Source organism: Hibiscus syriacus, unplaced genomic scaffold (assembly GCF_006381635.1).
Source record: "Hibiscus syriacus cultivar Baekdansim isolate YM2019G1 unplaced genomic scaffold, ASM638163v2 tig00015910_pilon, whole genome shotgun sequence".
NCBI lineage: Eukaryota > Viridiplantae > Streptophyta > Magnoliopsida > Malvales > Malvaceae > Hibiscus > Hibiscus syriacus.
In genome coordinates, this window is record NW_024062374.1 from 414,515 (window position 1) to 423,299 (window position 8,785).

The 8,785-nt window shown below is 35.2% G+C and overlaps 1 pseudogene; it reads left to right on the forward strand.

The window, feature by feature from the left end:
* Positions 1-2,617: 2,617 nt before the first annotated feature.
* On the forward strand, positions 2,618-8,003 carry LOC120208072 (annotated as a pseudogene).
* The last annotated feature ends 782 nt before the right edge of the window (positions 8,004-8,785 follow it).

An 8,785-nucleotide genomic window follows, 5' to 3' on the forward strand; every position in this document is an offset into this window, starting at 1 on the left:
ATCTAAATTTTCTTTTCTTTTTCAAAATCATACTTAACGTGTAGGTTTCATTTTGATAGCATAGTTCAAAACTTAACGATGATATTGATATGTCACCATAAGATAATGTCACAGCATTATTAGAAAAAAAGACTAAAATTCCAAGTTAACAGTTCTATTAATTTTTTAACAGTATATACCAAATTGAAAAATAAATTAAATGTTATGTATAATTTAAAAATAATTAAAATTTAGATTACTAAACGTATAGCTTCCCCTTTTTCTTTTAAGAAAGGGGAATATGAAAAATTTTAGAGAAGTCGAGGAAGAGGGTACAATTAGGTTAAACCGCCTAAGCTGCATTGTGGAAAACACAAAAAATGAAAGCCACATTTGCGTAGAAACAACCACACAAGATTTTTTCTTTTAAATCAACTGTGAAACCAATTCTCATAATTTGTTCCTTTTATATTTTTGTCACACTAGGACTCGATGTCTCACGTCTAATCAACGGCCAAACCTTTAATCAAATTGTTTGGTTGGACCCTAAGTCACTAAGTGATGTGACACCAAATTTCAAAGCCATGGCCGGCAAGCTTTCAACACAAGTGGCCATATGATATAGTGCCCCAAAATTTTTTATCGTTGAAGAACAACGGGCCAATTTTTTTATTTAAGCCTTTAAAGTTTAGTTTATTTTGATTCCCCCCAATTTTTTTTATCATTAATGGATATTAGGATAATTACCTATTTAGACCTTTAAATTTTAATCTATTTTATTTTACCTCTCATTTTCTATTATTAATTATACTTTGTCCCCATTAAACTAAAATCCCGGCTCTGTCACTTAAACATTTGCCTACTTTACGGGTGGGGAAGAAATCATTCATCATCCACTTAATTGAAATCCAGGGGGCACGCTTTCCCTATTCTTGGTTCGGTGAGGGACTGGCAGGGGTCACTGTCACTTGGCTCAAGTCTTGTTGACCATGCATTTCATGCATGATTGGCGTTATGCTAAGGTCGAAACGTTGTATGGGTCAAAACGTTGCTCACTGACACGGGTGAATCGTTTAAGAGTGTTCCTATTATCTGGAACGATAATACAAGTGTGATTGCCATAAGTGTAAACCCTATATTTCATACTCAATGTAAATATATCGAGTTAGATATGCATTTTGTTCGAAAAAAGGTTCAAGATGAAGTGTTCAAGTTAATTATGTTCCCGCTGAATATCATTTAGAAGATGGCTTGACCAAGCCTTTGTCGTGTTCGTCTCATGCTTTGTTTCAGCAAAATCTTACTGAGGTTGAAGAAGGACAGATCGAGAAGGAGACGAGAGACGAGAGAATGTTGAAGCATGCACTTCATGCATTGGCGTTATGCTGAGGTCATCGGCGTGTGTGAGTGGAGTTTGTTTTACAACTGGTACGTTTGTTATGTGACGTTCCATACAGCTATATATATATATATATATATATATATATATATTATATATATATATATATATAGAAAATGTAAGTAGGCATCATTAAAAAATCCCTTTCATAACCTTCATGTTACAGCAATAATATGAAGGACATTGAAAGGAGGAAAAGAGTCTCTGAATTTCCCAGAACAATATTACACAACCTTCTCATACAACAAATAACTGAAAATAAAACACCCTGCACTGATACAAACAACTCACAACAACACAATTACCCAGACACACAACCTAGTAATCAACCTATTCCATCTTTAGCTAACTTATCCGCCCCCAATTGGCAGCTCGCAGAATATGCCTAACTATAATATCCTGACCTTCCACAATAGAAGCAATATCTTTCACCAAAGACTCAAGCATCGGGGTACAATGACTCGAGTTCTTGATCTACTTCAAACAGTAAGAGAATCCGATTAGAGAATAATCATTCAACACGAAAAAGTCCTATTTCCTCAATAAGAATCCTCTTTTAATCTAACTCTACAAGGGTAGGTGGACCGCAACCACCCTGTTAGAAAACGAATCAAGCAGCATACCATCACTGTCTTTGATCAATCCACCTACAATTATATTTCTATATCTGCTATAAATAGCAGGGTATAGAGTTGATTTACAACTGGTAGGTTTTTTATGTGACGTGTCCATACAGTTACATTTACATATCTGATATAAATAGCAGGGTTTGTATTTATTTAAAATACATCTTTGGTGAATAACAAAAGCCTTTCTGATATTGCTTCTTAGAAATCTAACACGTCTGAGGCGCGGGGTCTTAGTACTGTGATTCCATGGAACACGTCACAAAATATATTTAAGTAATGAGATTGAGAGAGAGGGGTACAGGAACCTTCATAGAAAGTCACCACTGGACAATTTAAGCAATCCTTTATGTCAAATTGATAACGTCTATCCACCGAATCCCCTATGGCCTATTCCATCTACAACTGCAGCTTCCTGGAAACTGTTAAATTGACAATAATAATATAAACCCAAAAAACCAATTATACCAGAACAAAAGAAGATACCAAGTAGGCCTAAATATGAAGTGCTTAAACGACCTTAAAAATATGAATCGAACCGTTCATTTTTGCAAGATAGATTGAATCATACGCACTTGATTATTGTACTCCTTTTAGGCTAAAATGATTAATTTCAGTTATTGTCACATCACTCCCCAATCAAATGGTCCATGGAAAGAAACAAACGATGAAACATGTCCTTATATAGCCTGCTCCCCTTGGTGCAAAGTCCACCATGCGCACCTTCAGTCCAGTTCCCCTAAAAATAAGAACCTAGTTCCTTGACAAACTCATCATAATGGAAGAACAACAGCAGCCGCAACAAGCAAGTTCGAGGATTTGTTGCCTGTGATGGCCGAAAAGCTGGACGTGGAAGCTTTTGTAGGTGAATTGGAGGGTTTCGGCTTCTGGCTGACGGGGAAAAGGGTTGATTGCACCGGAAAGTCTGAGGAGGAATTCGGGTCTTTTGGGGATGGAAGGGATGAGCAGAGAGGAAGCTGAAGGGATGTTTAGAGAAGGCGATCTCGACGGCGATGGGGCGCTGAACCAGACTGAGTTCTGAATCCTCATGGTTAGGCTTAGCCCTGAAATGATGGAGGATGCCGAGACTTGGCTTCAAAGGCCATTGATCAGAAGCTCAAGAATCCCTCTGCTTGATTTTTTGCTTTTGACTTTGTATTTGTTTGTGTCTGGTGCATTAAGATGGTATTGTACTGCAAAAAGTTTTAATGGTTAATGAAAATGATCATTCAAATGATGGTTCCAATAGGGATTGTACATATAGAAAGCGCCGTACTTGTTAACGATCGTTTTACTTGCAGAAAAAAAATACTGAATTCTATCCCGCCGGTAAGTCTCCGCAAAACACATGCTCTTTGAGGTATTTGACTACTCTTCCCCGTTCGCTAATCTGTCCTTATCATGGTAAAAACCCGATTTGTAATTTTCTGCAATGATTATAAACCAAATTGCAGAAGACACAGGGGAAGATCATTTTGTTTTTTAATCAAAATAATCATCCATACAAACAATCTCGATCGGTACCCAAATGATTAGCCCATGAACTGAGGCTCAAAATTACAACCGAGTACTAATTTTGACTTAAGACCACTAAAGAACAAAGAGAAAACAGGGGTTAAAAGAAGAAGAAGAAGCAGATGCTATTTATTGATCTTCAAAGGGGAATACAGAGCTAGGCAGACAGCCAAAGAATACTCTGGAAAATCATGTCGTCGAAATTTTTCCCTTAAGACATCTTGATCTTGAGTAGAAACACAAACGCATACATTTTTTGACTAGTTTAACGTGAACCATGAGAAAATAAATATTAACCGTCAAATATTGTCAATTTAAATACTATACACTCACTCAAAGTAGTATGATAGTAAGTAAATACTATATAAGGATATACTTGTTCAATTCTGTAGCTCAAGTTAAAGAAGCTGATAGTACTGTTGTCACAGGCTGCAAGTCAAGACCCGAAGGTGCTCAAGGAGGACCGAGCAAAACATCAAGGCCACAGCCGAGTGCACTTGAGGATCAGGCTAAACCGAATTTTACCTGCTTCCATCCAAAAGGGTCACACCCCAGAGTCCCAAACCATCAAGTAAATATAAGTGGAGTCAAGTTAGGATTCAAGAACCCAAGGCAGAATTGAGTATGGAATTCCTATAATAGGTAGACATACTTTGAGTTATAGTAGGACTTTGCCTTGTCGAAAGGTTTTTTTTTAAATAATAATTAAAAGAATAATAGAGTTCGAGCTCAATTAGGATACCATTAGATGTAATGGAACTTTTATTATAAATAGAGGCTCTCTTCACCTCAATTGTCATTCAGATTTTCTTAAACAAAAAATTAATCCGAGCATTGGGGCTCAACTATCTCTATTGTTTTTTTTTTTTCTTCCTCTGTCAAAATACCATCTCTTTATTTTCGTCAATCTTATTCTTTCCAAACCAAGATATATTTGAAAGTTAGATCATCCAGGAACGAAGATCGACTTAGGCACGCAACTCGTGTTCTCGTGCCTACGGCCTCGTGATTACTAAATTCAAGTCTAACACCGTGACATTATCATATACAAATTCCATTTGAGGCTGAATAGTGAGATCAATGAAGCTGTTGAATAACGTGAAACCTTCTAAAAATACAGTTAGGCTATTTGGGTTGTTAAGGTCCACGCTGGCTGAACAGTTAGTTTAAGTATGGGTCAGAGTATGTTAAGATTGGGTTGTTGAGGCCATTTGGGTTCCTAAACAAATGCTATCACAGCTGATAAACGCATAGTCACTTGATTTTTAAGCGACTGAAAGAAGAGAATTTGCCGGTGACAGCAGAAAAGGGTCTTTTCGTTCATCATTTTGTTATTTAGAATGCTACTGTGCTCCAATTTTATCGGTTCAAAGATTGGAAGGTCCACCAAGGCGAAAAAAAATGAAATCATTAGAAACCTCACTTCCTATTGTGTTATTTACATACACGCTTTATCATGCACATGGAATAATAATTCAGCACCCAAAACTAAATGTATAAAAAACATGCTATCAGATGGACCGTGACAGGTTATTAGAAAAATAAAAGAATCCATTAATGTTTCAGAATGCAAAAAAAAAGTACCTCATTTGTTTATACCTGGACTGGACTGGACTGTATTAAATTGGGGTGGGTGCTTTGCTGCTAGCCCTAGCCTCTCCTTTAATGATATCTTAATCACTAGGCCCAGTTTTATTTGCTTTGATTATCTCGAGTACTCTTAATCATCTACATAACAGTAGATGAACTCTATACCGTCATGATTAAGGTAACAAAACAAACCCTTTCTTTTGCAAAAGCAACAGCTGATTTCACCCGGAGATGGTGCCGGGAATTATGAAATCATTGTTGTGCCTGTGTGTAGAACTAAGTTTCAGTTTAAGCAAAGAGAGTTTTTATAATGGTTGCTTTTTCCATTCTTTGGAATTAAATCAATGAAAACAACAAATGGTACACAGACGATAAAGCATTAATAGAGAGACAAGGACACGACCGTATTGAAACAACAGTCTTGTCTTATACCATCTTTTTCTCTATTTCTTTACTTGCTCCCACTTAATTACCCTCAACGCTAAAGGCCAAAAACGATGCCCAAACTGAAGCTTCTTATTTGATTACCTCTGGCAAAGAGAATAGGTGTTTGTCGTATTTCTTTTTCTTGGCTGGAAAAAGGAGAGAAGTGAAAATGAATGAAGAGATGAACGGTGTTGAGGTGGAGATTCGCCATGAGAATGTTCCGCAGAAAAGATTACGTGTTCAAAGTGGTGATCGGTGACTCGGCTGTTGGGAAGACTCAGATTCTGTCCAGGTTTACCAAGAATGAGTTTTGCTTTGATTCCAAGTCCACCATCGGGGTAGAGTTCCAGACAGGACTGTTACCATTAAGAGCAAAGTCATCAAAGCCCAGATCTGGGATACTGCTGGACAAGAAGGTTAGCTTCCTTCACCCTTCCCCTGTAACTCGGATTTCTTTTAACTATTAGTCTGAGTCAACATATAACCTGTCTAGTTCAAGTGAGTTAAAATTTTTTTGACACTGCTTGAAGTGAACAAAAAACGTTTGTTATTGCATCATCATGGTGAAGGTTAGGTGAAAAATGACAACGCTAATCGGATCATTTAGCCGTAGCAGTAGCAGTAGGTGGGTAAAAGAATGTTGCATATTAAAGATCAAATTCTCTAATCTATTGAATCATTTATTGTAACATAATTAGATTAATTAATTTGGAATCGGATATAGAACTTAAAAGGCTGGGAAATAGTATTCGATTACTATAAAAATTGATCTCATTTTAAAATGAAGGCAAGTAAGGTCATCAGGTTACCGACTCTGCCACTTATCTATGTTTTAGTTCACTCTATACTCTTATTAAACTAATCTTAATTAATTAATTCATAATCTTATTGTAATTTATAAGCTTGTTTTTACATGATTTCGGTGCTTTGGCCCACCATTAGGCCTACTAGTATTAATTTTGGATGCTTAATACTCCTCTTTTGACCATGGGAAATAAAGGCTATAAACTATTCCAAAACAAGAGCTTAATTCCGGTCCAAAACTAGTTGGATTCCTTCATCAAATCACGTGGGTATCGTTATCAAAAATGAAGTTCTAAATAAAAATATATATATTTATTAATACTCGCTATTAATATTTAATACCCTATAATAAGATACTGATATTCAAATTCATAAATTTAATATTATTAAATCACAAAAATCTCTATACACATTCTTAAACATATTTTAACATGGAAATACACTCATACATAAAATCTTAACAAGACATAAATCATAATATCAATCCATTCGAAAATCGTATAAACCATTCACCACCTTGTCTTTCTCATTTAGTACATTTTAATAATTTACCTCATCTTTAAAACTTTCTTAGCGTGCTTCACTACAACATGGACATTCTAAAGGTCAGTACAAACATCATCAATGTTATAGGGATGAATTTATGATTTTATGTTAAGGGAGCGAATTTGAAAAGTTCAAAATTTTGGGAGACGGATTTGAACTTAAAAAATTTTAGGAGACAAAAACAAATTTTTAATTAAAAATACATAAAAAAAAATCTAAAATATATAATAATTTTAAAATTTTAGACTAAATGATTGCCCCATCCGCATTCTACTTTAGCATGCATAAATATATATACTTGGAGGTCTATACTCAAATAAAGATTGTTCACAAGATACATATTAAATGAAAGCCGTCATTACATATCCTTCATATATTACTTAACTATAAGCTTACTGAAACAAAGAATAAACTTTGTATACTATCATAATTTACATCAATTACATCAATCACTTATCATTAATTTACTTGAGCACAAAATAATTATAGCATTTGAAAATCCAAAAGAAAAATAAATTAGGCCAATGTTCTAACGTTTTGGCAATTTGGTGACGGCAGGTACCGAGCAGTAACAAGTGCGTACTATAGAGGTGCGTTAGGGGCAATGCTAGTGTACGACATCACCAAGCGGCAGAGCTTCGATCACGTGGCCAGATGGGTGGAGGACTACGGGCCCACGCCGACAACTCCATCATCATCATGCTGATCGGAAACAAAGCTGATCTAGTGGACCACAGGGCGGTTCCAACCGAAGACGCTGTTGAGTTCGCTGGAGATCAGGGCTTGTTCTTCGCGGAGACGTCTGCTCTCAGCGGTGACAACGTGGATAAAGCTTTTTTCATGCTGCTCCAAGAAATTTACGGTGTGCTCTGTAGGAAATCGTTGGAGTGTGGTAACGGGAAAGTCAACGGTGCTGATCACGCCACGGCGTTGAAAGGGTCAAAGATTGAGGTCATCGCCGGTCCTGATTTAGAGATAAGTGAGATGAAGAAACTGTCCACCTGCTCTTGTTAATTTCCTTTTTCGATTAAGAGAATGTTTTGTCTTCTATTGCTTTACCCTCATTTAATTTTATATTTTCTGGGATTGTTCATTATAAAATTTTACATATTAGTATATGTATACGTGTGATTGTGGTTTATATAGAGAATTAGTTTTAAATCGGGTATATCCAAATCCTTTTTTCTAATTCACATATAAATTCAATTACATTATATATAATAAAAATACAAAGCACCTCAGGAGAAAAATAAAAGAAAACGGGGTATGAAATGCCACTGAAAAGAAATCATCTCCAGGTACAAGCACTTTCACTAAAATAATATCGTTATTGTAATTATTTAACAAGTGACATAAAAATATTTACGAAAATGAATTTTTATTATTTAAATTCTGGAAACTCAATTCACCTAACCCTACAAAATAACCCAATACTTCATCAAGACCAAAATAAGCAGAAACACCGTTTTAAATTGGCCTAACACATAACGACATAGGTGGAGAGTGACTCCGAAAATTTAAATTATTATATATTTTAAATTTTCATGTAGTTTTTTTATCTTTTAAAATTTTGTAATTCAGATACATCCTTTAACATAGATTTAATGATTATTTTTTTAATTTTAGTGAGCATAATAAGAATGAGAGTAGAGTTGAGTGAAGAAATATATTATTGACCATATATTATTTATAGCATATTATAATAAATAATTTGTTTAGTTGAATTTAGGGGTGAGCAAAACTCAACTAGGAGGCTCGGAATTTTTTTTGGGCTCGAATTGATTTGAAAAAAATTCAAATCGAATTGAATTCGATTTGTAATTTCATAACCTCGACTCCAAAAAAATTCAAGTTGAAATCGAGTTTTAAAATACAACTTGAATAACTCAAATTTTTTAGT